General features: G+C 46.1%; 1 protein-coding gene across 1 annotated transcript in view; it reads left to right on the forward strand.

Annotated features, from left to right (window-relative positions):
* The first annotated feature begins 5175 nt into the window (after positions 1–5175).
* MCTP2 (multiple C2 and transmembrane domain containing 2) overlaps positions 5176–24979 on the forward strand; it is a 164781-nt gene continuing 144977 nt past the window's right edge. Inside the window, exon 1 of the mRNA XM_074966514.1 lies at positions 5176–5208. The gene's annotated coding sequence lies outside the window, so the exon portion shown is untranslated. The remainder of the gene's footprint in view (positions 5209–24979) is intronic.

Here is a 24979-nt window from a genome sequence, read left to right on the forward strand (position 1 = left end):
AGGAAAGGTTCTTTGGAAAGTAGATTCTGGTGATAGATGAGTCACTAGAGCCACAGAACTTGTCTGGAACTGAAGAGCAGACATCACTTTCCTCCCCAAATGCCTCTTTGTATTGGGAAAGCTTCAGCAAATGATGCAGGAGGGAACAAAGAACATTGCTGTGGAAGAGAGGCTTTCATTCCAGCTCCATGTCAGCTGGTGTGTGATAATCCTTTATTTGTCATCCAGGTATTCTGTTATCATTTTATTGTATTTCCAATGAGGCACATAATGCACCTTCACTACTGTTCTTATAGCAAACATACACACTCCGCATTTGTAGAGGACAAATAATTAATTATAAAATGGCACACACCTATGAACTGTGCTGATGGTATAATATACAATGGCTAGGGATAACTTTGAGAATTAGTCACACAGAAGCAGCTGCCGCCACTGGCACAAAATAATGTATGCAATCTCCAGTAATATTCACCGTCTTTAGCAATTCCACATTTCTTATTCTGGTCATTGTTTATCTCTATTGAAAATATACTACAATGAGTGTTTTAGCCTCAATCTAGGTCTCCTTGTACATATAGCCCCTGGTTTACCTGCTTGCTCTACTTGTGTCTATAGTAATTTCCAATACCTGTTTCTTTTTGTTCCCATTTTTTACCACACGGCAAAACCCTCTTTGCTTTAGTGGCCAGTTTGCACAAGTGCTTTATTTCTTGGTTTATAACTTCTCTTGTCACATCTCTGGAATCATGTTGAGTCCTGTCATGGTAATTTGATAGGTTTCGGAGTAGCAGCCGTGTTAGTCTGTATTCGCAAAAAGAAAAGGAGTACTTGTGGCACCTTAGAGACTAACCAATTTATTTGAGCTTTGAGCTGTAGCTCACGAAAGCTTATGCTCAAATAAATTGGTTAGTCTCTACGGTGCCACTAGTACTCCTTTTCTTTTTGGTAATTTGATAGTTCAACTAGTTTGCTGGTTAACAGAAAGATCACCTCTCCATACTACATTAGCGGCCTTGCAACACATTTTCAGTTTGGCTGTCTTGGCTGTAATATAATACAATGCAAATGTATACACAACAATTAGAATTAGACTCGGCAGAACTCAATTTTTATTTTTTATAATTCAGATGGATAATGTCGATATTGATTCTTAAGCATTTTTTTATTATTTTTATCAATCTAAATTTTCACAGCTGTGGGAAATTATGGAGGGGTATCAGACAATTATTCAGTGATAGTAGATGTTGAGATTCAAAGTTAAAGCTTTATAAACTATTAAAAACTCAAATTGTTAACATCTTATGTTAAAATGTACAAAATAAATATAAAATCAACAAACCTTACCCATTTTTACTATTCCTTCACTAGTCCATTTGTAACAAGTCTAATCCAAAAGTCTAAAGTGCTGTGATTTTGATTGTAATAAGTTCTCAAACAGCATTTTTCTCACTTTGTCTATCTGTAAATTTTGATATTAATGAAAATACTTTTTCATCAGGTTTTTGTGTGGGTACAGTGAAATTGATGTTTCCCACATTTACCAATAAAAATCTAACCCTTTGAAGCCTAGATATAATATATTTGGGGCGTGTTCAGACTCAACAGAACAGGCTTTTCAAGGGCACATGGCTTTTGTTCTAGAAGCTATTTGGATACCTGAAACAAATATGGGGTTTTTGTTTTAATTTTGATAAGCTAGAAAGAGAATGATGAAAAATATCATGCCTATAGTGAAAATGGCAAAAAATTGTTTCTTCATTTTTGGCAGGGATATACAGTTAATTTTTGGTTCTGAGGTAACTTCCACTGGAGCCATTCCCTTCCGCTTGCACAAGCTAGGCAAGGTTGGCCTGGTTAGCATGTGATTGGCAGACTCCTGTGAAGTGGTATGAAACTCTGCCCTTTGAGCCAGTAATGACTTAAATTAATACCACAGCTCAGAGACATAGACCTTGAACTTGTATTCTTCTTAGTATATGTGCAATGCGCCTTATGTGGCATGTAATCAGGATTCACCACCGAATTTGGTCTGCTGGTTGGAGCATTAACTTCCCTGGCCTAGGCTGGGTACTGACAGGGAGTGCATCATGAACACTGATCCATGCCTCCCAAACATGCACTGAGGCACTGATACTTTAGTGGGGCTATGCCTGGTGGGTAGGTCTGCCTAAGCAACTGTACCTTGCACGATCAGGGCCCAAGTTAAGTTTGGCCTTGATCAAACATGCTTAGACATGTGATGAGTAACCGTACTCATGTGAGTAATCTCATTGCCCCTGATCCTGCAGTTGGATTCACATGGATTCACATGGATTCACCAAGGGTCTGCCTGTCCAGATCTGACTGTAAGCTGGGTCATAGAGTTCAGTGGCACGACTCCCATCTCTGTTTACAGGATTGGGGCCTGGGGCACTGTTTTTACAAGAGGGTTTTTTGCACTGATGTAGCTATCTAGCAAAACCACCACAGTAGATTCACTACACAAGCCCTGCTTGGCACTGGTGTAGTGCAGTGGTTCCCAAACTAGGGGCACCACCTGTTCAGGGAAGGCCCCTGGCAGGCAGGGCCGGTTTGTTTGCCGCGTCCGCAGCACCTGCCGCGTCCGCAGGTTCGGCCAATTGGGGCTCCCACTGGCTGCGGTTCGCCGCTCCAGGCCAATGGGGGCTGCGGGAAGGGCGGCCAGCACATCCCTCAGCCTGCACTGCTTCCCGCAGCCCCCATTGGTTGAGAACAGCGAACCGTGGCCAGTGGGAGCCACGATTGTCCGAACCTGCAGACGCGGCAGGTAAACAAACCAGCCCAGCCAGCCAGGGGCTTTCCCTAAACAAGCGGCGCTCCTAGTTTTGGAACCACTGGTGTAGTGTGTTTACATTAGTCACTTGCACCAAGTGACACAAGTGCAAATTTCCCTACTTTAGACAAGCCCTTAAGTAGCATCTGTATTTCCACTGAGGATACAGTGTCTGATTTCCCCTTGCCCTGCACCTTTCATAGTGACTTACACTAGAGCAAAGCATTTGTTAAATGTTTTCAGATTAGAATGATAATACATTACACCCATTTTGCCGTGATGAAAATCTACCCAAGGGGTAGGGCAAGCGAGAAAGAGGCCTAGTGTACCTTTAAAAATTAGATCGACCTAGCTATATTGCTCAGGAGGACTGTGAAAAATTTTGAAGTCGTAATGTTGACCTAACCCTTGTTGTAGGCATGGCTAGGTCTACTGAAGAATTCTTTAGTCCACCTAGCTCAGAGGTGGGCAAACTACTGCCCGCGGGCCACATTCCCTCCGGCCCCTGAGCTCCTCGCCCAGGAGGCTAGCCCCCAGCCCCTCCCCTGCTGTTCCTCCTCCCCTGCAGCCTCAGCTCACTGCACTGGGCAGCGGGGCTCTGAGATCCTGGGGCAGCGCAGTTGCAGAGCCCAGCGTGACCCGGTGCTCTGTGCTGTGCGGTGTGTGGCTGGCTCCAGCCGGGTGGTGTGGCTGTAGCACTGCCAGCCACCGGTGCTCCAGGCAGTGCAGTAAGGGAGCAGAGAGCAGTGGGGGTTGGATAGAGGACAGGGGAGTTTGGGGTGGTGGTCAGGGGGTGAGGGTGTGGATACGGGGCGGGGCGGTCAGAGGACGGGGAACAGGGGGGTTGAATGGGGGCAAGGGTCCTGGGGGGCAGTCAGGAAGGAGGCGGGGATTGGATGGGGCAGCAGGGGGGCAGTCAGGGGCAGGGGTTCCGGGGACAGTCAGGGGACAGGGAGAAGGGGTGGTGGGATGGGGCAGGAGTCCTGAGGGGGCAGTCAGGAATGAGAGAGGGGGTTGGATGGGGTGGTGGGGAGCAGTCAGGGGCAGGGGTTCCAGGGGTGGTCATGGGGACAGGGAACAGGGTGGTTGGATGGGGCAGGAGTCCTGGGAGGGCCCTCAGGGGGCAAAAAGCGGGGGGGGGGGTCAGATGGGGGCGGGGACCGGGCCACACCTGGCTGTTTGGGGAGGCACAGCCTCCCCTAACCGGCCCTGCATACAATTTTGGAAACTGATGTGGCCCTCGGGCCAAAAAGTTTGCCTGTCCCTGACCTAGCTACTGCCTCTCGGAGAAATGGGTTCATTACCTTGATGGAAAAACCCCTTCCATCGACTTAGGAAGTGTCTACACAATGGCAACAGCTGTAGTTCTGTAGGGGCCATAGTGTAGATGCACCCTGAGGCCTGAAGAATACTACAGAAATGCTATGCACGGTTACACTTGTCTATTTTTACTACAACTATTAGAAACAACGGTGGCTTTTTTAAAAACCAAAACTTACTAACTTTGATATGTGTTGAGGTCACATTAGTGTTTGTTAATGTTTTCCGTTAGTGATCTTTATAATGATATTCCTAAATTATTTTATTTTACCAGCATTAGTTGGAAGGAGATTTTTATCAGCAAATGTCCATAAAAGTAGATCTCACCATATGCACGCAAACCAAAAAAAAAAAAAAAAAAGTTATTTCCATCGATGATAAGGGAAATGTACAGATTGTCCGGTAAAGGAGGAAAAATGCGGCTTGAGAATTTCTAAGAATTTGATTTAAGGATCTTTACTGTATATTTTGGCACGTGGCGATGACAAGTTGTGCGTTAACAGTTATAAAGCGCCGTCTTCATGATTCTTAACACTTATCATTAACTAATTATTGTCTGACCTCCCCCACCCCGCCCCATTTCCTGAAACATTTTAAACGGAAAAAAAAAAAAGGAAAAAAAAGCTGTAAACAATGCTTAAACATAAACATCGATGTGCTCCTTTAGAAATGAGATAAAAATAAAGCTTGAATTCTGCCAAGCCGAATTATAACCCTCAGGGGCTGCTTGGCACCAACTCCCCCCCCCGCCCTGCGATCACTGACTGTCCACCACTGGTGGCTTCGGAATCGGCTTGATCCCCTTTACTTGGATCACCCTTTCCCGACCCGCCAGACGCCCCCGCCCTTCCGAAAGGTAAACCGGGAAGCGTCGAGCCCGGAGTGGGATTTCCCGGCCGGTGCCTGCCGGCTGCAGTGGGATTTCCTTGCTCGGCGGGACGCTCCGGCGGCGGCGCTTCCCCCTAACTCAGGGCTGAGGCTCCTGGAAGCCGCGGCGCTGGCGGGGCTCCTCCCCTGCGAGCGGCGGCGGTGGCGGGGGCGAGGAAGCTGCAGCCGGAGGCGCTGGGGGAGCGGAGCCCGGGACACCCCGGCAGGTGAGAGCCGCTGCCTCGGGCGCGGGCAGGGGCACACGAGGCGGCCCTGCCCCGGCCCCGGCCCCGTGAAGTTGAAGGCCAGAGCCGGGGGGAAGAGGGACTCTGGGGTGCACTGACCGACGGGGAAACGAGGCGAGTGGAGGGGGCGGAGGGCTGGGCAACTGGGTGCTGTGGGGGGAGGGTGGGGCGGACGGTGGGCTCTGGGTGCTGTGGGGGGAGGGTGGGTGCTGTGGGGGCAGTGGAGGGAGGGTGGGCACTGCGTGCTGGGGGGGCAGTGGGGCGGACGGTGAGCTCTGGGCGCTTTGAGGGGGGGTGGGGGCTTTGAGTGAAGGTGGGGGGAGGGTGGGCACTGGGGGCTTTGAGGGGTGGTGGGGAGGGTGGGCACTGGGCGCTTTGAGGGGCGGTGGGGGGCAGGGTGGGCTCTGGGTGCATTGGGCAAGGTGGGGGTGGGCACTGGGTTTACGTGGGAGGAAGGTGGGGGAGAGGGCATTGGGGAGAGATGAGGGAGTGGGCACTGTGTGCGTTGGGGAAGGTGGGGGAGGGGGCACTGGAGGAGATGAGGGAGTGAGGAGGAGTGGGCACTGGGTGTACTTGAGAGGAAGGTGGGGAGTAATGGCATGGGGTGCACTGGAGGAAGGTGGAGGGATGTGCATAGTGGTGGGTGTTGTGGGGCCAGGAGGTGGCAGAAGCAAGGTGCATAGTGCTTCTTCTAACTGTAAAGCTTGCCCCCTGCCCCCTTTAGTGACTGCTTCTAGTCTCAAGACAGACAGTGGGAGTTGTAGTGAAGGGGGGAGACCCCAGGTCCTCTTCTGTAAGGGATGGGATTTCCCTCTGCTTGATTTCTCTTGGGACTCTCACATGTTCAGCGCACCAGCATAGCTACTCACTTGTACTTGGTTATGAAACCAGGACACTGGCTTCCTCTTGTCCCTCCACATATCAAAAACCCCATCAGATCGTTTTCAAACAACAGGTTTGGTGATTGATTTGCTTAGGAACACGTAAGCGGAAAACCAATGGCTAATACTCGGATTACAGGCTTCACTGTGACTGTTGTGAAATCTATATGGCTGGAGCAACATTTGAAAACCAAGTGATGATGACTGGGTTGAAGTGTAAATGTTAAAGTGACAAATGTAATAATCAGATTGTATTTGTTTAAGCAAATCATGCAGTTGTGGATATTGGACACACAGCTGGCAAACACGGCATCTCCCTTCCCACCCATGAACTAATTGGTAAACAGAACAGGAGTACTTGTGGTATCTTAGAGATTAACAAATTTATTTGAGCATAAGCTTTCATGGGTTACAGCCCACTTCATTGGATGCACAGAATGGAACATATAGTAAGAATCTATCTATCTATAATCTGCAGGTTGGGGGGCTGTCTGTAAGCGAGGACTGGTCTGTCTCCCAAGATCCGAGAGAGTGAGGGATCATTTTTCAGGACAGGTTGTAGATCTTTGATGATGCGCTGGAGAGGTTTTATTTGGGGGCTGAAGGTGACAGCTAGTGGTGTTCTGTTGTTTTCTTTGTTGGGGCTGTCCTGTAGTAGGTGACTTCTGGGTACCCTTCTGGCTCTTTCAATCTATTTCTTCATTTCAGCACGTGGGTGTTGTAGTTGTAAGAATGCTTGATAGAGATCTTGTAGGTGTTTGTCTCTGTCTAAGGGATTGGAGCAAATTTCCCTTACTTGAATGCTGCCCAGATAAGATAATTACCCAGTCAACTTGCTCAGGCAAGTAATGCTCCTCATGAGAGGTTTCAGAATAACGGCCGTGTTAGTCTGTATTCGCAAAAAGAAAAGGAGGACTTGTGGCACCTTAGAGACTAACCAATTTATTTGAGCATGAGCTTTCGTGAGCTACAGCTCACTGCATCCGATGAAGTGAGCTGTAGCTCACGAAAGCTTATGCTCAAATAAATTGGTTAGTCTTTAAGGTGCCACAAGTACTCCTTTTCTTTTTGCTCCTCATGAGATTACTGCTTTAGGGTTTGAACACTAAAGTCAATGGGAATGTGTCCTTGTCTTCAGTGTAAATAAGATCAGGCTTTTAATGTCTACTAGGCATAAAGGGTGGTTATGGAGGAAAGCTTGTTGCTAGTAAGTATTACATTTTTTCAGCGTTTTTCCAACAGTGCTACTTGTGTAGAATGCTGTAGTTTTAGTCTACTCCTAGCTGATTTATTTCCCTCTTCCCCTTAAAAGTATCTTTTTAGAAGCATCTGAAGTTTTGCACCAGTGGCTATGCAGTAAGTGTTGGCAGGGTGGTACCATCCCTTCAGGCCTTATGTATGTCATAACAACTTCAGTGCAATCTGTTGAATTATTGGTCTGTTACTAGGCTGTCAGGCTTTATCAGTCTCAGCTTCTTATTCTTGTGTGGCAAGGTAAGTTTAGGAGCAGACTCCAGATTCTTGTTCTTCGGTACCATGTGCAGTCACACAGCCACTTTCTTGGTAGCAGCTTTGTCTAATCATCTGCTTTTGTGGATCAGAGGGAGGCATGATTTACTGGAGGAGGATGAAACATTCTAAAATGCTCTTAATTTCCTCTGTTCCTTTTTTTTGCCTTTGAGTGGAAAATTGCTCCTGTTTTCCTCAGACCTACAGGAAGTATGCTGCCACCTCTCCATGCTCTCATTGTCTCCTATTCTTCACTGCTGCATAATAGTCACAGAGAAACTGTTTTTCTGGGAAATTAACATTTTCTGTGAAAAAAACATTCTGATTTCCTTCTTCAGGAGCAGGGGATTTAAATAACTCCCTGCAGTGTTGAGAACCCAGATCTGTAGAACTTCTCACCTGGGTGAAGCTAAGCATGTGCATAAGGCCATGTCTATAGCTGTACTGGCAAATCATCCTAGTTAGATGCAGCTTCTACTGTCAAAAGTTGCCAAAGCAAAATAAGCTTTTTTTGCTGGTATGACAGCTAGGGCTTTTGCTGGTATAGCTGTGCTGGAAAATACTCACACCTGCAACCGACATAGCTATGGCAGCAAAACTTAAAAGTACACACTAGGCATCAGTCTCTGCAGGATCAGGCCTTAGTACATGAACAGAAAGAGAAACTTATTTAAGATTGTCTATAAACAAAACAAAAACTAAAGAAGTGTTTTACATAAGAACGGCCATACTGGGTCAGACCAAAGGTCCATTTAGCCCAGTATCTTGTCTTCCGACAGTGGCTAATGCCAGATGCCCCAGAGGGAATGAGCAGAACAGTTAATCATCAAGTGATCCATCCCCTGTCACCCATTCACAGCTTCTGGCAAACAGAGGCTAGGGACACCATCCCTGCCCATCCTGGCAAATAGCCATTGATGGACCTATATTCTTGAATTTATCTAGTTTTTTTTTTTTTAACCCTGCTATAGTCTTGGCCTTCATGACATCCTCTGCCAGAGAGTTTCACAGGTTGACACTGCATTGTGTAAAGAAATACTTCCTTTTGTTTGTTTTAAACCTGTTGCCTGTTAATTTTATTTGGTGACCCTCGTCTTTGTGTTATGAGAAGGAGTAAATAACCCTTCCTCATTTACTTTCTCCATACCAGTCATGATTTTATAGACCTTTATCATATCTCCCCTTAGTCGTCTCTTTTCCAAACTGAAAAGTCCCAATCTTATTAATCTCTCCTCATACGGCAACCATTCCATATCCGTAATAATTTTTGTTGCCCTTTTCTGAACCTTTTCCAATTCCAATATATCTTTTTTGAGATGGGGCGACCACATCTACACACAGTATTCAAGATTTGGATGTACAATGGATTTATATAGAGGTGATATTATATTTTCTGTCTTATTATCTATCCCTTTCTTAATGATTCCCAACATTCTGTTGCTGCTGCACACTGAGTGGATGTTTTCAGAGAACTATCCACAATGATTCCAAGTTCTCTTTCTTGAGTAGTAACAGCTAATTTAGACATTTTATATGTATAGTAGGGATTCTGTTTGCCAATGTGCATTACTTTGCATTTATCAACATTGAATTTCATCTGCCATTTTGTTGCCTAGTCACCCAGTTTTGTTTTATTATCTAAATTGAATGTAATTTAAAATAAGACATTTTGATCCTGCGTTCCCTATACAAACTACATTTTCATTGCCTTCAACATGGCAGCTGCCTTGCATGAGGACTGCGACCATCATGCCGAAAGATATGAAAAGTACCTTGGACGTGTACGATATGCACGCATCAAAATTTATTAGGATGGTTACATTATTGTTTTGCTTTTAATGCTAACTACTGCATTTTTGCAGTTAACTAAATCTTAATGGGAAAAATCCTCATTTTAAAAAACAACAAAAACTGAGGCCTTGTCTACCATTTGATATGGTGAACAGTGTTGAGCACAGGTGTTACTACGTAGATGGAGTTACACTGGGGCTAACCCTTCACGTATACACACTGCACTGATCTAAAGCAAGTCTTTACTATTACTTTGCTTATGTCCTGGAATTATTAATCCTCTCTCAAAAAAGTTTATAACCATCAAACAAAGCTATCTTTAAAAAGTTACCAGTTTAAGTCAATTTTTGAAACCCATATATCAAATTCTGGGAATTTTTACTTTTTTTTTTAAACTGTGAAAGTGGCACAGCTGAGGAGTAACATATCATGTAAAATGGAAATGACAATGAACATTTCTGAAACGTTCTTGCAATGTTGGAGGCGATTTATGCCTATGTGCTGTGGTGTACCACTGAGATGTCTTAGAGAAGAATATTACTTTGTATATCTGTCAATGCCAACTACAGTGGACTGATCACATCAAGATACACAATTACCCTCAAGTGAAGTTAACAGGTTTTGATTTGTCCATAACAAATCTAGGAAGTTGAGGTTACAGTGTTAAATATCCACAGATTTAATTTTTTTAAAGCTTATGAGGAATAGCGAAACTTAAAACAATTAAGTATGTGTGTGTCCTTAAATTGTGAAATAATCCATTGTTTTGTCACTAGTTAAATAACAATTATTAAGTGATCAGGGTGCAAAAATACATAGTGTGATTTTACTTTTTATTTTAATTTTTTAAAAATATCTATAGATATTATAGGTGAGGAAGGATTGTTTTAGGGTCTCACTTGGAGCTGGGGTACCACTGAGGTCACCTGACCCGCCAGCCTAGGTTATCTTTACACTGTGTTGCTGTGACAGGCTCTCAAGTCCCCTTCCAGCCCACACACAGGTAGGGACACACCCAGCTGCAAGAATTTTGTTGTTGCGGCCTTTGGAATTGGCTCTCCAGATCTAGATTTGCGAACATTCAGGGAATACTAGTTCCCTCAGCATTTTCTTGGGCGGTACGGGTGTTGGTTGATAACTGTATTGATGTAGGAAGCACTAATTCTCTTGTATTAACTAACACTAGCACTAATTCTCTTGTATTGCACCGCATGTCATTTTTTTTTTAATTGTCCTCTAAGGCCCTGATTCAAAGACTCCGTGTGACTTTCTTGGACTTTGGAACAAGCCCTGTCCTTAGCGATTCAGAAACGGGCAGCCATTTTCTCACGTTTAAATGTCCTAGGGCCTGATATGATCCATGCAACCCTGCACATCTCGCAATAACGTTATTTGAAAGTTAATCCATCCTGTGGCACTAATCAGACCAAATTTGGGAAGGAATAAACGTTTTCTGCTTGGTACAGAGTCTATAGTGAAACCAGACTACTTTCTAATCTGTTTATTAAAGTTATGCAATTCCTATTTCAAGACTGGTCACATTTGAATAAACATTGAGCAAGGAAAGTTGATCTGTATCCAAAATGCTTCAATAAATTAAGAAAAATACATATAAAAACTTGTTGGCTCTTGTCTGTATCTAGAAGTGTAGATATGGACAGCTGGAGTGGGGATAGTTCTTATATGCATGAGCAAAACACGAGAGGTTAGAATGATAACTAAATCCATTAAAGGTTTAGGTTTAAACTTCCAATACCCAAGCTTTGACATTGAGAAATAAATAAATACAAGTACAAGGAAGTAGTGCGATTGAATGGTAGATTAATAGACTTTTTCCCCCCAGTTAAGCTCTGTTTTTACTTTGTAACTACAGGGAGAGGATAGTCTGTAAGACTTATTTGGCTTCTTGGATGCGCTTTGATCACCCTTGGTTATACCTCCGAATGAGGCTATCTCATGCTTACTAGGCAGTTTTGGAGCTCTCTTCATCTCCCATATTGCCCTGTCTCCATCCCTGCACTCTGTAACACACGCCGACAGTAGAATATTTGCTCAATTTCTTCCATTTTCACCTTCATTTTTGCCTCTCTGCACCTCCCGTGTCAAGAGCTCTGACATGGCTCCAGGATCCCTCTTGAGTCATCAGGCCTGCACCTCTTCCAAGCTCCTATGGCCCTTCTTGCTACACCCTGGACATTTGCCCTGGCCTTCTATGACTCTTGGAAAGACTCCCTGTATATAACTAACATCCCACATGAGAAAGGGGAGTCCTCGGACTTATGACGCCACTTACGATGCTTTTCAGTTGACTGCCCGTTTCGCCCCTACGACGCTGGATTTGCATAAAGTTAGCTTGAAATCACTTCCTGGTTGCATTATACTGGTATGGAGCTGGAAGTGGTCGCTTCTGATTAGCTTTGAGACAGCAGGGTAGCTTGTTGCCGTGTAGGGTTGCTGCTTGTTTTTGATGGATATCACAGCTTTAAAGTTGGGCTACAAAGTTGAAGTGAGAATTGACTTAAGCATGGATTTATGTTCTGCATTTTGTCCCATAAGCCATGTCTACTGATTTCCAGTCCAGTGGCAAGACCATCCTTCCTGACAAATCACTAGTTAGAGCTGGCCTCCATAATTACTTGTTGTTTTTGGGGTGCTATTCTTATTGTCCAACAGCTGAAATCTAGAAGGAGACATTACTACAACAATGATTTATGATCTGAATAACATGCCTCTCAAACAATTCCAAGCACACAAAATGCATTTTAGTAAAGCAAAGTAAATGTATACTTTTATTATCAAAAAATGTAGGCCATATTTACAGGATGAAAAACAGTGACTCTCAAAAATATTTGGGGCTAGTGGTGGATGATTAGCTGAACATGAGCTCCCAGAGTGATGCTGTGGCCAAAAAGACTAATGTCATCCTTGGATGCATAAACATGGCAATCTTGAGTAGAAGTAGAGAGGTTTACTTGGTTCCGCCTCAGTGCAGAAGGCTGGACTAAATGACTTCTCAAGGTCCCTTTCAGCCCTACATTTCTATGATTCTGGGTTTTTCTTACCTCTGTATATGGCATTGGTGCGACCACTGCAGGAATACTGTGTTCAGTTCTGGTGTCCAGAATTCAAGAAGGATGTTGATAGACTGAAGTGGGGTCAGAGAAGAGCCACAAGAATGATTACAAAGGATTAGAAAACATGTTTTATAGTTATAGACTCAAAGAGCTCAATTTATTTATTTTAATAAAGAGAAGGTTAAGGGGTGACTTGATTACAGTCTATCAATGTCTACATGGAGAACAAATATTTAAAAATTAGCTCTTCAATCTAGTAGAGAAAGCTGAAGCTAAACAATTTCAGGCTGCCAATGAGGTGTACATTTCTAACAGTGGCAGTAATTAACCATTGGAACAATTTACCAAGGGTCATGGTAGATTCTCCATCACTGGCAATTTTTAATATCAAGATTGGATGTTTTTCTAAAAGAGATGCCCTAGGAATTTTGTTGGGAAAGTTCTATGGCAGGGATTGATAACCTTTGGCATGTGGCCCATCAGGGAAAGCCCCTGGCAGGCTGGGCCAGTGTGTTAACCTGCAGCATCTGCAGGTTTGGCTGAACGCAGCTCCCACTGGCTGCGGTTTGCCGCTCCAGGCCAATGCGGGCTGCGAGAAGCGGCGTGGGCCAAGGGATGTGCTGGCCGCCCTTCCTGCAGCCCCCATTGGCCTGGCACGGCGAACCGCGGCCAGTGAGAGCTGTGATGGGCCAAACCTGCAGACACGGCAGGTGAACAAACCGTCCTGACCCCACAGCAGCTTTCCCTGGCAGGCCATGTGCCAAAGGTTGCTGATCCCTGTTCTATAGTATGTGTTATACAGGAGGTCAGACTAGACTACCCTTCTAGCCATGAAATCTCTGAATCTTACAGTGAGAGATTAAAGGAACTCATTTAAACTATTTAGTTTATTAAAAAGAAGTTTGAGATGACTTAATTATGATCTAGAAGTACCAGTTCAGGAAGAAGAGATCTGATGTTAGCGGGCTTTTTAATCTAGCGTAAGGGGACTGTTGCCCCCTTACTAACATTCAGTGGGGGTGTTTTAGTTGCTAGCTCCCGGTACTAAAAAGGGGGAAGGGTCGATGGGAAACCAGGACCCTGAGACTGCCAGTCCCCAGGAACAATGGGGAGAGGCCAATGTTCCAGGTCAGCCTGAATGACAGGGTGAGCAGGCTAATCAGGAAGTCAGGAGGCCAGGGAGGTCCCATCCTCCGTGTGAGCTGGATTTGCCTGGGTCAGACAGAGTGGGGCCGAGCTAAGGAGAAAGCAGGGGTCTGAGCTAAGCTGGGGAGCAGAGCTGGGTCAGATCTAGAGGGACCAGAAAAGCAGCCCAGAGAGAGCAGACCCTGTCCTGGGAGCAGAGCTGCAGCAACCAGAGCCAGAGGGGCCAGAAAAGCAGCCCAGGAAGCAGGTCAGTGCTGGGAGCAGAGTCACAGAAGCAGCCTGCAGAGCAGACCTGTCCTGGGAGCAGAGCTGCAGCAACCAGAGCCAGAGGGGCCAGAGAAGCAGCCCAGGGAGCTGGAGGCAGAGCAGCAGCAGTGCAGAGACAGAGTGGTGCAGCTGGGGCTGGACAAGTCTGGAGCTGGGTGCTGTGAGCAGCTGGGGAGAGCGAGGGGGACCCTGGGCAGCGGGCCCAGCACAGGGAGATGCCTCAGCCAAGGGGCTCTGCAGGCCAGGCTTGGATCGTAAAGCTGACAGGTCAGAGGCAACACTGGGAAGAAGGGTCCTACCACTTAGAGCCTGAGAGCGTGTGGCCACCACCAGAGCAAGTGTCCAACCCACAGCATCCCTGCAGCACAGCCAGGGCCTGAGAAGGAGGCCTGGGACTTACAAGGAACAGACTGTGAACTGCCCTGACGTTCCAGAGACACTGTTTGTGATGTTCCCTGCCACAGAGCGGGGTGATGTGTTTCCTTTAACCTTTCCCATTTTTCCTTATTCTTTTTAAAATTAATTGTTGATTAAATAACTTGCATTTGCTTTAACTTGTATGTAATGGTCAGTGGGGGTCAGAGAAGTGCCCAGTACAGAGAGAGTACCCCGGAGTGGGGACACCCTAGCCCCTGTCCTACGTGACCACAGCAGGGTTGGGGGTCGAGCCCCCCAGGAATCCTGGGCCCAGCCTTTTTGGGGTTACAAGGACTCTGCCAGACAGGAGAGCGGAAGGGGAGTCCTCAAGGGCAGGGAGGCCACTGGGTAAAGGAAGTGGGAGCGAGGACTCAGATCCCTTCGCTAGCCCACTTCACCGGGGTAGTGCAGAAGCCAGGAAAGTTCCCCACAATAGCGGGACTATTCCCCTGCTTACACTAGCATACAAAGACATAACAAGATCCAATGGATGGAAGTTGAAGCTAGCAAAGTTCAAACTGGAAATAAGATACAAAATTTTAACAATGAGGGTAATGAAGCATGAATCACTGGGTAAAATTCTGTGTTTGTCTTATGTTAGGTAGGAAGTCAGACTAGATGATTGGAATGATCCTTTCTGACCGCAGAATAAGTACAGTTTCAGAGTAGCAGCCGTGTTAGTCTGTATTCGCAAAAAGAAAAGGAGTACTTGTGGCACCTTAGAGACTAACCAATTTACTTGACCATAAGCTTTCGTGAGCTACAGCTCACTTCATCGGATGCAGTGAGCTGTAGCTCACGAAAGCTTATGGTCAAGTAAATTGGTTAGTCTCTAAGGTGCCACAAGTACTCCTTTTCTTTTTACAATAAGTACAGTGTGGACAGAAGTAGTTCTGAGTTCACTACGCAATGCTCTACAAATGTCCGTCAGAACTTGTCTGGAGAGACCATCCTTAATGGGAGAGAAGATTGTTCAGTTTCCTTGGGATTTAGATGGAATAATGCTGTGTCTTACAATATCCTTCCTATATCCCCCACAACAACTGTACACAAATTCCCGGTTAATACTCTTGTTAGTAAATTCTTGTTAGTAGGAAATACACTGTTAGTCCTGAGACGGAAATGAGAACCAGATGCCTAAAAAGATCTGAAAGTGAAATTCAGACACTGAATCATCAAGTACTGTATTCCAGACACTAATGGAAATAAAAGTGGCAGCAACCTAATTTAAAAAATCAAGTGTCTCTGCCTTTGGGAGTGGTGTGGCTAGATTATTAGTAGCTACGATGTCTTGAAGTTATGGTGAACATAGATCCGTACTGTTGAATTGTGCTTTCGGAGAAATTGCAGACAATGCTAAGCAGATAATGTAAAATTAATTTCAGATGTGGATAAGGTGAGCTCCAATATGCATTTTGACATATGTCCCTGGCCAGCACATCCCTCGGCCCCCGCCGCTTCCCGCAGCCCCCACTGGCCGGGGACAGCAAACTGCTGCCAGTGGGAGCTGCGATCGGCTGAACCTGCGGACGCTGCAGGTAAACAAACCAGCCTAGCCTGCCAGTGGCTTTCCCTGGCGGGCCATGTGCCAAAGGTTGCCGATCCCTGACTTAGTTCCTTGCTCTTTATAATGCACTCTGTTCCCTAGACCTTGCTGCCTGGATGCTGGGAAATGGAGCACTTTGGGATAAGGAAAACTGGGCTGCAGAACAGTTTGCTTAGTGGAGTTTTTGGACCTGTTCAAGGCAAGGTTAGATTGTAACTGGCAGTTGTATGATGCCATTCCTGCTGTATGATGCTGATCATAGAGGTCCTGTTAATATTTACTGTTGAGAATCTTGCTTAAAAAAACATACTACAGGGTCACACTGTTGACGCCTTGGCTATTTTATGGCTAAAACATGTGATGCCTACGTAAGCCCTTTTGACTTTTTTCCTTTTTAGACTTATATTCCCCGTTTCATCTCCCTACTTTCTATTTTGAACATATTTCCATCTTTCTCGTACCATTTGTGCATCCTCTAATAATAATTTTTAGAGATGTTTTTATAGATTTCTCTTGCTAGAGTGCATAGCTGCCAAGTTTCAAGGAGTTCCATGTGACATTGTATGCAAGTTATTTAATGATTTAATTTGCATAGTACAAAACAGTTTGCACTTAGGCACAAACTTCTTCTTTTTTAAGCTTTGCGCAGTGAGGGCTGATGAAAGGCAACAACTCATTTGACCTCCAGTGGAAACAAATCACTGATTTCCCTCACAGGGTTGGTTCCCCTGGGCAATTGTGAGAAGGCAGGCCTTATTCCTGGCACTTCTTAGAATTAAAGGGAGGGGTTGGCATCATGGCAGGTAAATTAAGGTCTAAAGGAGGTGCAGTTGCCATGCAGGAAGGAGCTGGAGGTAGTTATTGGTGTGAACCTCGAGGAGTTAGCCCCATTAGCCCCTTCCATGCATCAGTTCCAGTTCCCACCCTGTCTTTCTATTGGTTCCTGAGCCTCATTCAACCCATTCAAATCCCCCATCATCCCCACTCACATTCTATTTCCCTATTAACTCCTGACCTCTCCATAGCTCCCTCCAGTACTCCTGTCCTATTCACTCTTAGCTTGGCCAATAGCCCCTGAGTCCTCCGAGCAGCTCCTCCTTCCCCTTGGTACCTCGCATTAGTCTGTTCTCTCCCCTCTGTGGTGCAGCCTTACCAGACACGTCCTCTGCTGAGCTCCACGCAAATATGAACTGGGAGGCGAGAGCAGGCAAAGGAAGAGGCACCGAGGCTGCCTACTCTTACTCGGCAGTGCCCCGGCGACTTTGGTGGCTCTCTCTGTATGGTATTTGTGTAGTGAGGGTACTGTCTGAATGTGCAGTTTGCTGTGAGCCCTGATGTTAGAAAAACATCATGAAATAAATAAGACTTTCTGCCTCCCGCTGGTACAGCTATGAGGCATGCTGTCCTGTGCCTTGCTTTGTGTGGCAGAAAGGGTGGAAAGTATTGGTGAGAAATTTTATATATAGCATTTCTTCTGTTTTAGAAGATAATGTAAGAAGTGAAAGTAATAGCTCCACAAGTTGGAGGCAGGTGCATATTTTTTTCCTCCACTAACTTTCACTACCAGGTACTATTTTAAGATGTCCGTAACATTTGATTCTTCAGTTACTGCCCAGAGTTAGTCTGCTTTTATGTGAAAAGAAAAACAAACTCTTCAGATTGTGTAGGGAGTCTCCAAGTAGCTAGGGCTGCTTCCTTCCACTCCCCAGTCAGGACTGCAGACAAATGAGTATGCAGATCATGTACTCATTATTGTAACTCATTGTATATGCGACCGGTTATTTAAAAAAAAAAAAAAAGGCAAGAGCCCAGGGCTTAAAATACCCAGGGATCTCTGTGTACAAGAAAAAATAAAATAAAAACAAATCTCACAACAAGCTTTGTAAAATAAATGTTAAGTTCAGTGTTTGCCTCTAGAGTTTTTTTATATTATGACGTTCATCTGCAGAGACCTAGATTTCCTTCAGATAACATGAATAAAAGGAAGTCTGTTTCTGTTGATCTGTTTTCATTCAAGCATTGCAGCATGCAAGAGTTGTCTTTTGTGAAGCAGTTAGCATTTAACGTACTGTCTACTATAGTGTAAAGTGATGGTAAGAGAGGAATGGACCAAACCAAAAGACTATAATGTACATGATTTCAGTATCTCACCGTTTCCCACCTTTTCTAGCTGAAGGATCCCAAAGTGCTTTTCAAAGAATTATATAATAATAGAGAGAGATCACTTTCAATTGAAACTGCAGGAAAAATTTAGGAAGACAAAATGTAAATGCCAGAGTTGGAATTTGGCAAAAACATATAAACCCCTGCTGTTGCAAAAAGTCCTATGAAATCTTTAATGACCATATGTGATTAGGACTTTATCGACACATTTGCACCTGCAGTAGCCCAGAAACACCAGCCTGGGACACTTGTTTGTACTGACACAGAGGGAAGAATAGTCTGCATCATATCCAGGACCAGCTCTAGGCACCAGCAAAGCAAGCACATGCTTGGGGTGGCACATTTCTAAGGGCGGCATTCCGGCCATCCCATCTCCCCCCCACGAGCTGCGCCCACCGGCTGCTCCCTCCGCCCCGTGCATGGGTGGAGCTGGGGGCGCTGCTCCCCACCCCGCGCCGGGGCAGGCTCCCACCTTGCAGGCGAGATTGTAGCCCTGCCTGAGCGGCGGGGACTGCTTGTGGACCGCTGCGGTGCCAGTCCAGCCAGAACAGAACCTGGTCCCCAGACCCAATTTATGAGAAACTGGGTGCACCGGAAGACACTAACGTTTTTCATTACAGTGTATAGTTGAACCCAAATTGTTTGTAATTGTGATTTTGTTAAAATTAAATGAGTACACTAGTAGGAAATTTGTTTTATTTCACTAACTACAAATTCTCTATTTTCATTTTTTAAAAATTTGTAAACAGCCAAAAAACAAAACAAAAAAACATTGCAAACATGTGTAAACGCCAAAAAAAAAAGGGGGGGGGGGAATTTTTTTTTGCTTGGGGTGGCAAAAAACCTAGAGCTGGCCCTGATCATATCTGTATCGTTGAGATATTCCTTGTAGGTCTCCTATCCACATTTTGGCCCTGTTTAGCTTATGAGATAAGAGATCACAGCGCTGGGAGGTATGGCTGCAAGCCCATCCAAATCAATGCTTCATTTTGGCATCAACCTGTTCTACAAGAAAAGTTAAATGATTTAAGCAGCCAACATTGCAGGGATAAAATCGTGACCCTATTGAAGTGAATGGGGCTCAGATTTCCCTCGAAACGTTTAAAATAAAGTCATCACATGAGGAATTGAATTTGAAAGCTCAAGGATAAACTGATAAACTTGAATGCAAACAAAGGACTACCAGTACTTTGCAAAAGTATTTTCATAATCCTTTTGATTAGGATTGCTTATCCGAGGCAGGCTATGTTTCCAGATAAGTAACTAAAAGCAAGCCATTAAAATGTAAGTATGCAAAGCTTTCTGTCTCTCAAATTACTTGCTTATAATGGTAACGATTTATACTTGAGTGAGGATCTGTAAGCAGTGATAGGAAAGGTCTGGTATATCTACCGTGACCCGTTTCATATGTAACACACTTTAACATACCCTAAGTCATGTCTGTCTATCAATTGGCTGTAAAAACTAAAGAGAATAATGGGTATGTCTACACTACGAAATTAGGTCAAATTTATAGAAGTTGGTGTTTTAGAAATCGTTTTTATATAGTCTATTGTGTGTGTCCCCACGCAAAATGCTCTAAGTGTATTAAGTGCATTAACTCGGCAGAGTGCTTCCACAGTACCGAGGCTAGAGTCGACTTCCGGAGTGTTGCACTGTGGGTAGCTATCCCACAGTTCCCGCAGTCTCCACCGCCCATTGGAATTCTGGGTTGAGATCCCAATGCCTAAAGGGGCAAAAAAATTGTCGCAGGTGGTTCTGGGTACATGTCGTCAGGCCCTCCGTCCCTCCGTGAAAGCAACAGCAGACAATTGTTTTGTGCCTTTTTTCCTGAGTTACCTGTGCAGAAGCCATGCCATGGCAAGCACGGAGCCCGCTCAGCTCACTATCACCCTACGTCTCCTGGGTGCTGGCAGACGCGGTACTGCATTGCTACACGGCAGCAACCCATTGCCTTGTGGCAGCAGATGGTGCAATAGGTCTGATAACCATCGTCCTCGTGTCCAAGGTGCTCCTGGCTGCCTCGGTAAGGTTGGTCAGGAGCACCTGGGCAGACATGGGAGTAGGGACTAAATTAGGAGTGACTCGACCAGGTCATTCTCTTTAGTCCTGCCGGCAGTCCTATTGTACCATCTGCTGCCGAGCAGGCAGGAGATGAGGATGGCTAGTAGTCCTACTGCACTATCTGCTGCCAGCCAAAGATGTAAAGGATAGATGGAGTGGATCAAAACAAGAAATAGACCAGATTTGTTTTGTATTCATTTGCTCCCTCCTCCCTCCGTGAAATCAATGGCCGACAATCGTTTCGGTGAGGTCTGTCAGGGGCACCTTGAAAAGTTTAATGGAGATTCAGTCCTGCCTGAAATACCGGGGAGAGGGATAGCTCAGTGGGTTGAGCATTGGCCTACTAAACCCAGGGTTTTGAGTTCAATCCTTGAGGGGGCCATTCTGTGTGACAGTTGTTTTTGTTTCTCCTTGAAGTAAAGCCACCCCCTTTGTTTTTAATTCCCTGTAAGCCAACCCTGTAAGCCATATCGTCAGTCACCCCTCCCTCCGTCAGAGCAACAGCAGACAATTGTTCTGTGCCTTTTTTCTGTGCAGACGCCATACCACGGCAAGCATGGAGCCCGCTCAGATCACTTTGGCAATTAGGAGCACATTAAACACCACACGCATTATCCAGCAGTATATGCAGCACCAGAACCTGGCAAAGCGAAACCGGACGAGTAGGTGACGTCAGCGCGGTGACGTGAATGATGAGGACATGGACACAGACTTCTCTCAGAGCACGGTCACTGGCAATGTGGGCATCATGGTGCTAATGGGGCAGGTTCATGTGGTGGAACGCCGATTCTGGGCCCGGGAAACAAGCACAGACTGGTGGGACCACATAGTGTTGCAGGTCTGGGATGATTCCCAGTGGCTGCGAAACTTTCGCATGCGTAAGGGCACTTTCATGGAACTTTGTGACTTGCTTTCCCCTGCCCTGAGGCGCAAGAATACCAAGATGAGAGCAGCCCTCACAGTTGAGAAGCGAGTGGCAATAGCCCTGTGGAAGCTTGCAACGCCAGACAGCTACCGGTCAGTTGGCAATCAATTTGGAGTGGGCAAATCTACTGTGGGGGCTGCTGTGATGCAAGTAGCCAAAGCAATCAAAGATCTGCTGATATCAAGGGTAGTGACCCTGGGAAATGTGCAGGTCCTAGTGGATGGCTTTGCTGCAATGGGATTCCCTAACTGTGGTGGGGCCATAGACGGAACCCATATCCCTATCTTGGCACCGGAGCACCAAGCCGGAGAGTACATAAACAGCAAGGGGTACTTTTCAATAGTGCTGCAAGCACTGGTGGATCACAAGGGACATTTCACCAACATCAACGTGGGATGGCCGGGAAAGGTACATGACACTTGCATCTTCAGGAACTCTGGTCTGTTTTAAAAGCTGCAGGAAGGGACTTTATTCCCAGATCAGAAAATAACTGTTGGGGATGTTGAAATGTCTATAGTTATCCTTGGGGACCCAGCCTACGCCTTAATGCCATGGCTCATGAAGCCGTACACAGGCAGCCTGGACAGTAGTCAGGAGCTGTTCAACTACAGGCTGAGCAAGTGCAGAATGGTGGTAGAATGTGCATTTGGACATTTAAAAGCGCGCTGGCGCAGTTTACTGACTCGGTTAGACCTCAGCGAAACCAATATTTCCACTGTTATTACTGCTTGCTGTGTGCGCCACAATATCTGTGAGAGTAAGGGGGAGACATTTATGGCGGGGTGGGACGTTGAGGCAAATCGCCTGGCCGCTGGTTACGCGCAGCCGGACACCAGGGCGGTTAGAAAGTGTCAGGAGGGTGTGGTGCACATCAGAGAAGCTTTGAAAACCAGTTTCATGATTGGCCAGGCTACGGTGTGAAAGTTCTGTTTGTTTCTCCTTGATGGAACCCCCCCATCACCCTTGGTTCACTCTACTTCCCTGTAAGCTAACCACCCTCCCCTCCTCCCTTTGATCACCGCTTGCAGAGGCAATAAAGTCATTGTTGCTTCACATTCATGTATTCTTTATGAATTCATCACACAAATAGGGGGATAACTGCCAAGGTAGCCCAAGAGGGGTGGTGGAGGTGGGAAGCGCCTGGAGGGGTGGTGGAGGAGGGAAGGACAAGGCCACACAGCATTTTAAAAGTATAAAACTTTAAAACTTATTGAATGCCAGCCTTCTGTTGCTTGGGCAGTCCTCTGGGGTGGAGTGGCTGGGTGGCTGGAGGCCCCACCACCACGTTCTTGGGCATCTGGGTGAGGAAGCTATGGAACTTGGGGAGGAGGGCGGTTGGTTACGTAGGGGCTGTAGCGGTGGTCTGTGCTCCTGCTGCCTTTTCTGCAGCTCAGCCATACGCTGGAGCATATTAGTTTGATCCTCCAGCAGCCTCGGCATTGAATCCTGCCTCCTCTCATCATGCTGCCGCCACCTTTCAACTTCAGCCCTCTTTTCAGTCCGCCACTTACTCCCTTCAGCCCGCCACTTCTCCTCCTGGTCATTTTGTGCTTTCCTGCACTCTGACATTGTCTGCCTCCACGCATTCGTTTGTGCTCTGTCAGTGTGGGATGACAGCATGAGCTCAGAGAACATTTCATCACGGGTGCGTTTTTTCTGCCTTCTAATCTTCGCTAGCCTCTGGGACAGAGAAGATCCTGTGATCCTTGAAACACATGCAGCTGGTGGAGGAAAAAAAAGGGACAGTGGTATTTAAAACACATTTTATAGAACAGTGGGTACACTCTTTCACGGTAAACCTTGCTGTTAACATTACATACATAGCACGTGGTTTCGTTACAGGGTTGCATTTTGCCCCCCACCACCATGTGGCTAGCCCCTCCCCCATCTCCCCTCTCTTTGGCTAACAGCGGGGAACATTTCTGTTCAGCCATAGGCAAACAGCTTAGCAGGAACGGGAACCTCTGAATGTCCCCTTAAGAAAAGCACCCTATTTCAACCAGGTGACCCTGAATGATACCACTCTCCTGAGAGATAAAGAACGGATGGTGTTTGAACGCCAGCAAACATACACTGCAATGCTTTGTTCTACAGTGGTTCCCGACTACGTGCTACTGGCCTGGAGTGATAAAGTGTCCTACCATGGTGGATGGAGTAAGGCTGCCCTCCCCAGAAACCTTTTGGAAAGGCTTTGGGAGTACATCCAGGAGAGCTTTATAGAGATGTCCCTGGAGGATTTCTGCTCCATCCCCAGACACGTTAACAGACTTTTCCAGTAGCTGTACTGGCTGCAAATACCAGGGCAAATTAATCATTAAACACGCTTGCTTTTAAACCATGTATACTATTTAGAAAGGTACACTCACCAGAGGTCCCTTCTTAACCTGGCAGGTCTGGGAGGCAGCCTTGCGTGGGTTCGGGGGGTACTAGCTCCAGGTCCAGGGTGAGAAACGGTTCCTGGCTGTCGGGGAAAACTGGTTTCTCCGCTTGCTTGCTGTGAGCTATCTACAACCTCCTCCTCATCATCTTCCTCATCCCCAAAACCTGCTTCCGTGTTGTTTGACTCCTTCAATGGAGATGGAGGCAACACGGTTGGGGTAGTGGTGGCTGAACACCCTAAAATGGCATGCAGCTCATCATAGAAGCGGCATGTTTGGGGCGCTGACCCGGAGCGGCTGTTTGCCTCTCTGGTTTTCTGGTAGGCTTGCCTCAGCTCCTTAAGTTTCATGCGCCAATGCTTCGGGTCCCTGTTATGGCCTCTGTCCTTCATGCCCTGGGAGATTTTGACCACGTTTTGGCATTTTGAAAACTGGAACGGAGTTCTGATAGCACAGATTCCTCCCCCCACACAGCGATCAGATCCTGTACCTCCCGTTCGGTCCACGCTGGAGCTCTTTTGCGATTCTGAGACTCTATCGTGGTCACCTCTGCTGATGAGCTCTGCATGGTCACCTCTGCTGATGAGCTCTGCACTCACCTGCAGCTTGCCACGCTGGCCAAACAGGAAATGAAATTCTAAAGTTCACGGGCCTTTTCCTGTCTACCTGGCCAGTGCATCTGAGTTGAGAGTGCTGTCCAGAGCGGTCACAATGGAGCACTCTGGGATAGCTCCTGGAGGCCAATACCGTCTAATTGCTTCAAATTCGACCCGGCAAGGCTGATTTCAGCGCTAATCACCTTGTCAGGGGTGGAGTAAGGAAATCGATGTTAAGAGCCCTTTAAGTCGAAAAAAGAGCTTCGTCGTGTGGACGGGTGCAGGGTTAAATCGATTTAATGCTTCTAAATTCGACCTCAACTCCTAGTGTAGACCAGGGCTTATTTGCCTTGCTTTTTTCCTTTCCCTTCCCTTCCAGAGCGGAGTTTATACTCCAGCTGGTATAACTTGTGTACAGAGGGCCAGAAGAGACAGGTTATAGCAGAGAAAGGAACTAAAAGAAGGGTGTAAGAAGGATACACCACAGTCTCCTCCTGTTGGTTGCTTTTTCTGCTACACCCCTCTCTGCTGGCACCATGTTGTTTGTGTCACAACCATTTATTGGATGGATTTCAGAGATTATATTTAAACCTAAGGGGGACTGTAGCCGTTTGGTGGCCAGACACCCATGTATCTACATAAATACAAATAACTATTGTTGTCAGGCAAAGCCGCTGTTTGTGCAAGCGTAACTTACCTTTGCTTGGAACCAGTTTAGGTGAACTTAAAGCACTGTCCCCTGTGTCTCCTAGGGCTTTACACTGGTGCAGCTATGCCAGTGCCTGCCACCAACGGCAGAAATCGTGGGGAAATTCTTTATATAGACAAGGGCTAAACTATTTCAGCTTTCACGTTGAGGGAGCTGGAATGTGTAAAGTTGCACCAGGTTAGGCTTCAGTAGAGTTGCCTTTGAACTGAAACCAGTATTAAGACATGTGAATAAAGAACATCTTCCTAATAGCCTCTGTTTGTCACTTGTTGGTCTTTTCAGCTACT

Source organism: Natator depressus, chromosome 10 (assembly GCF_965152275.1).
Source record: "Natator depressus isolate rNatDep1 chromosome 10, rNatDep2.hap1, whole genome shotgun sequence".
Taxonomy (NCBI): Eukaryota; Metazoa; Chordata; order Testudines; family Cheloniidae; genus Natator; species Natator depressus.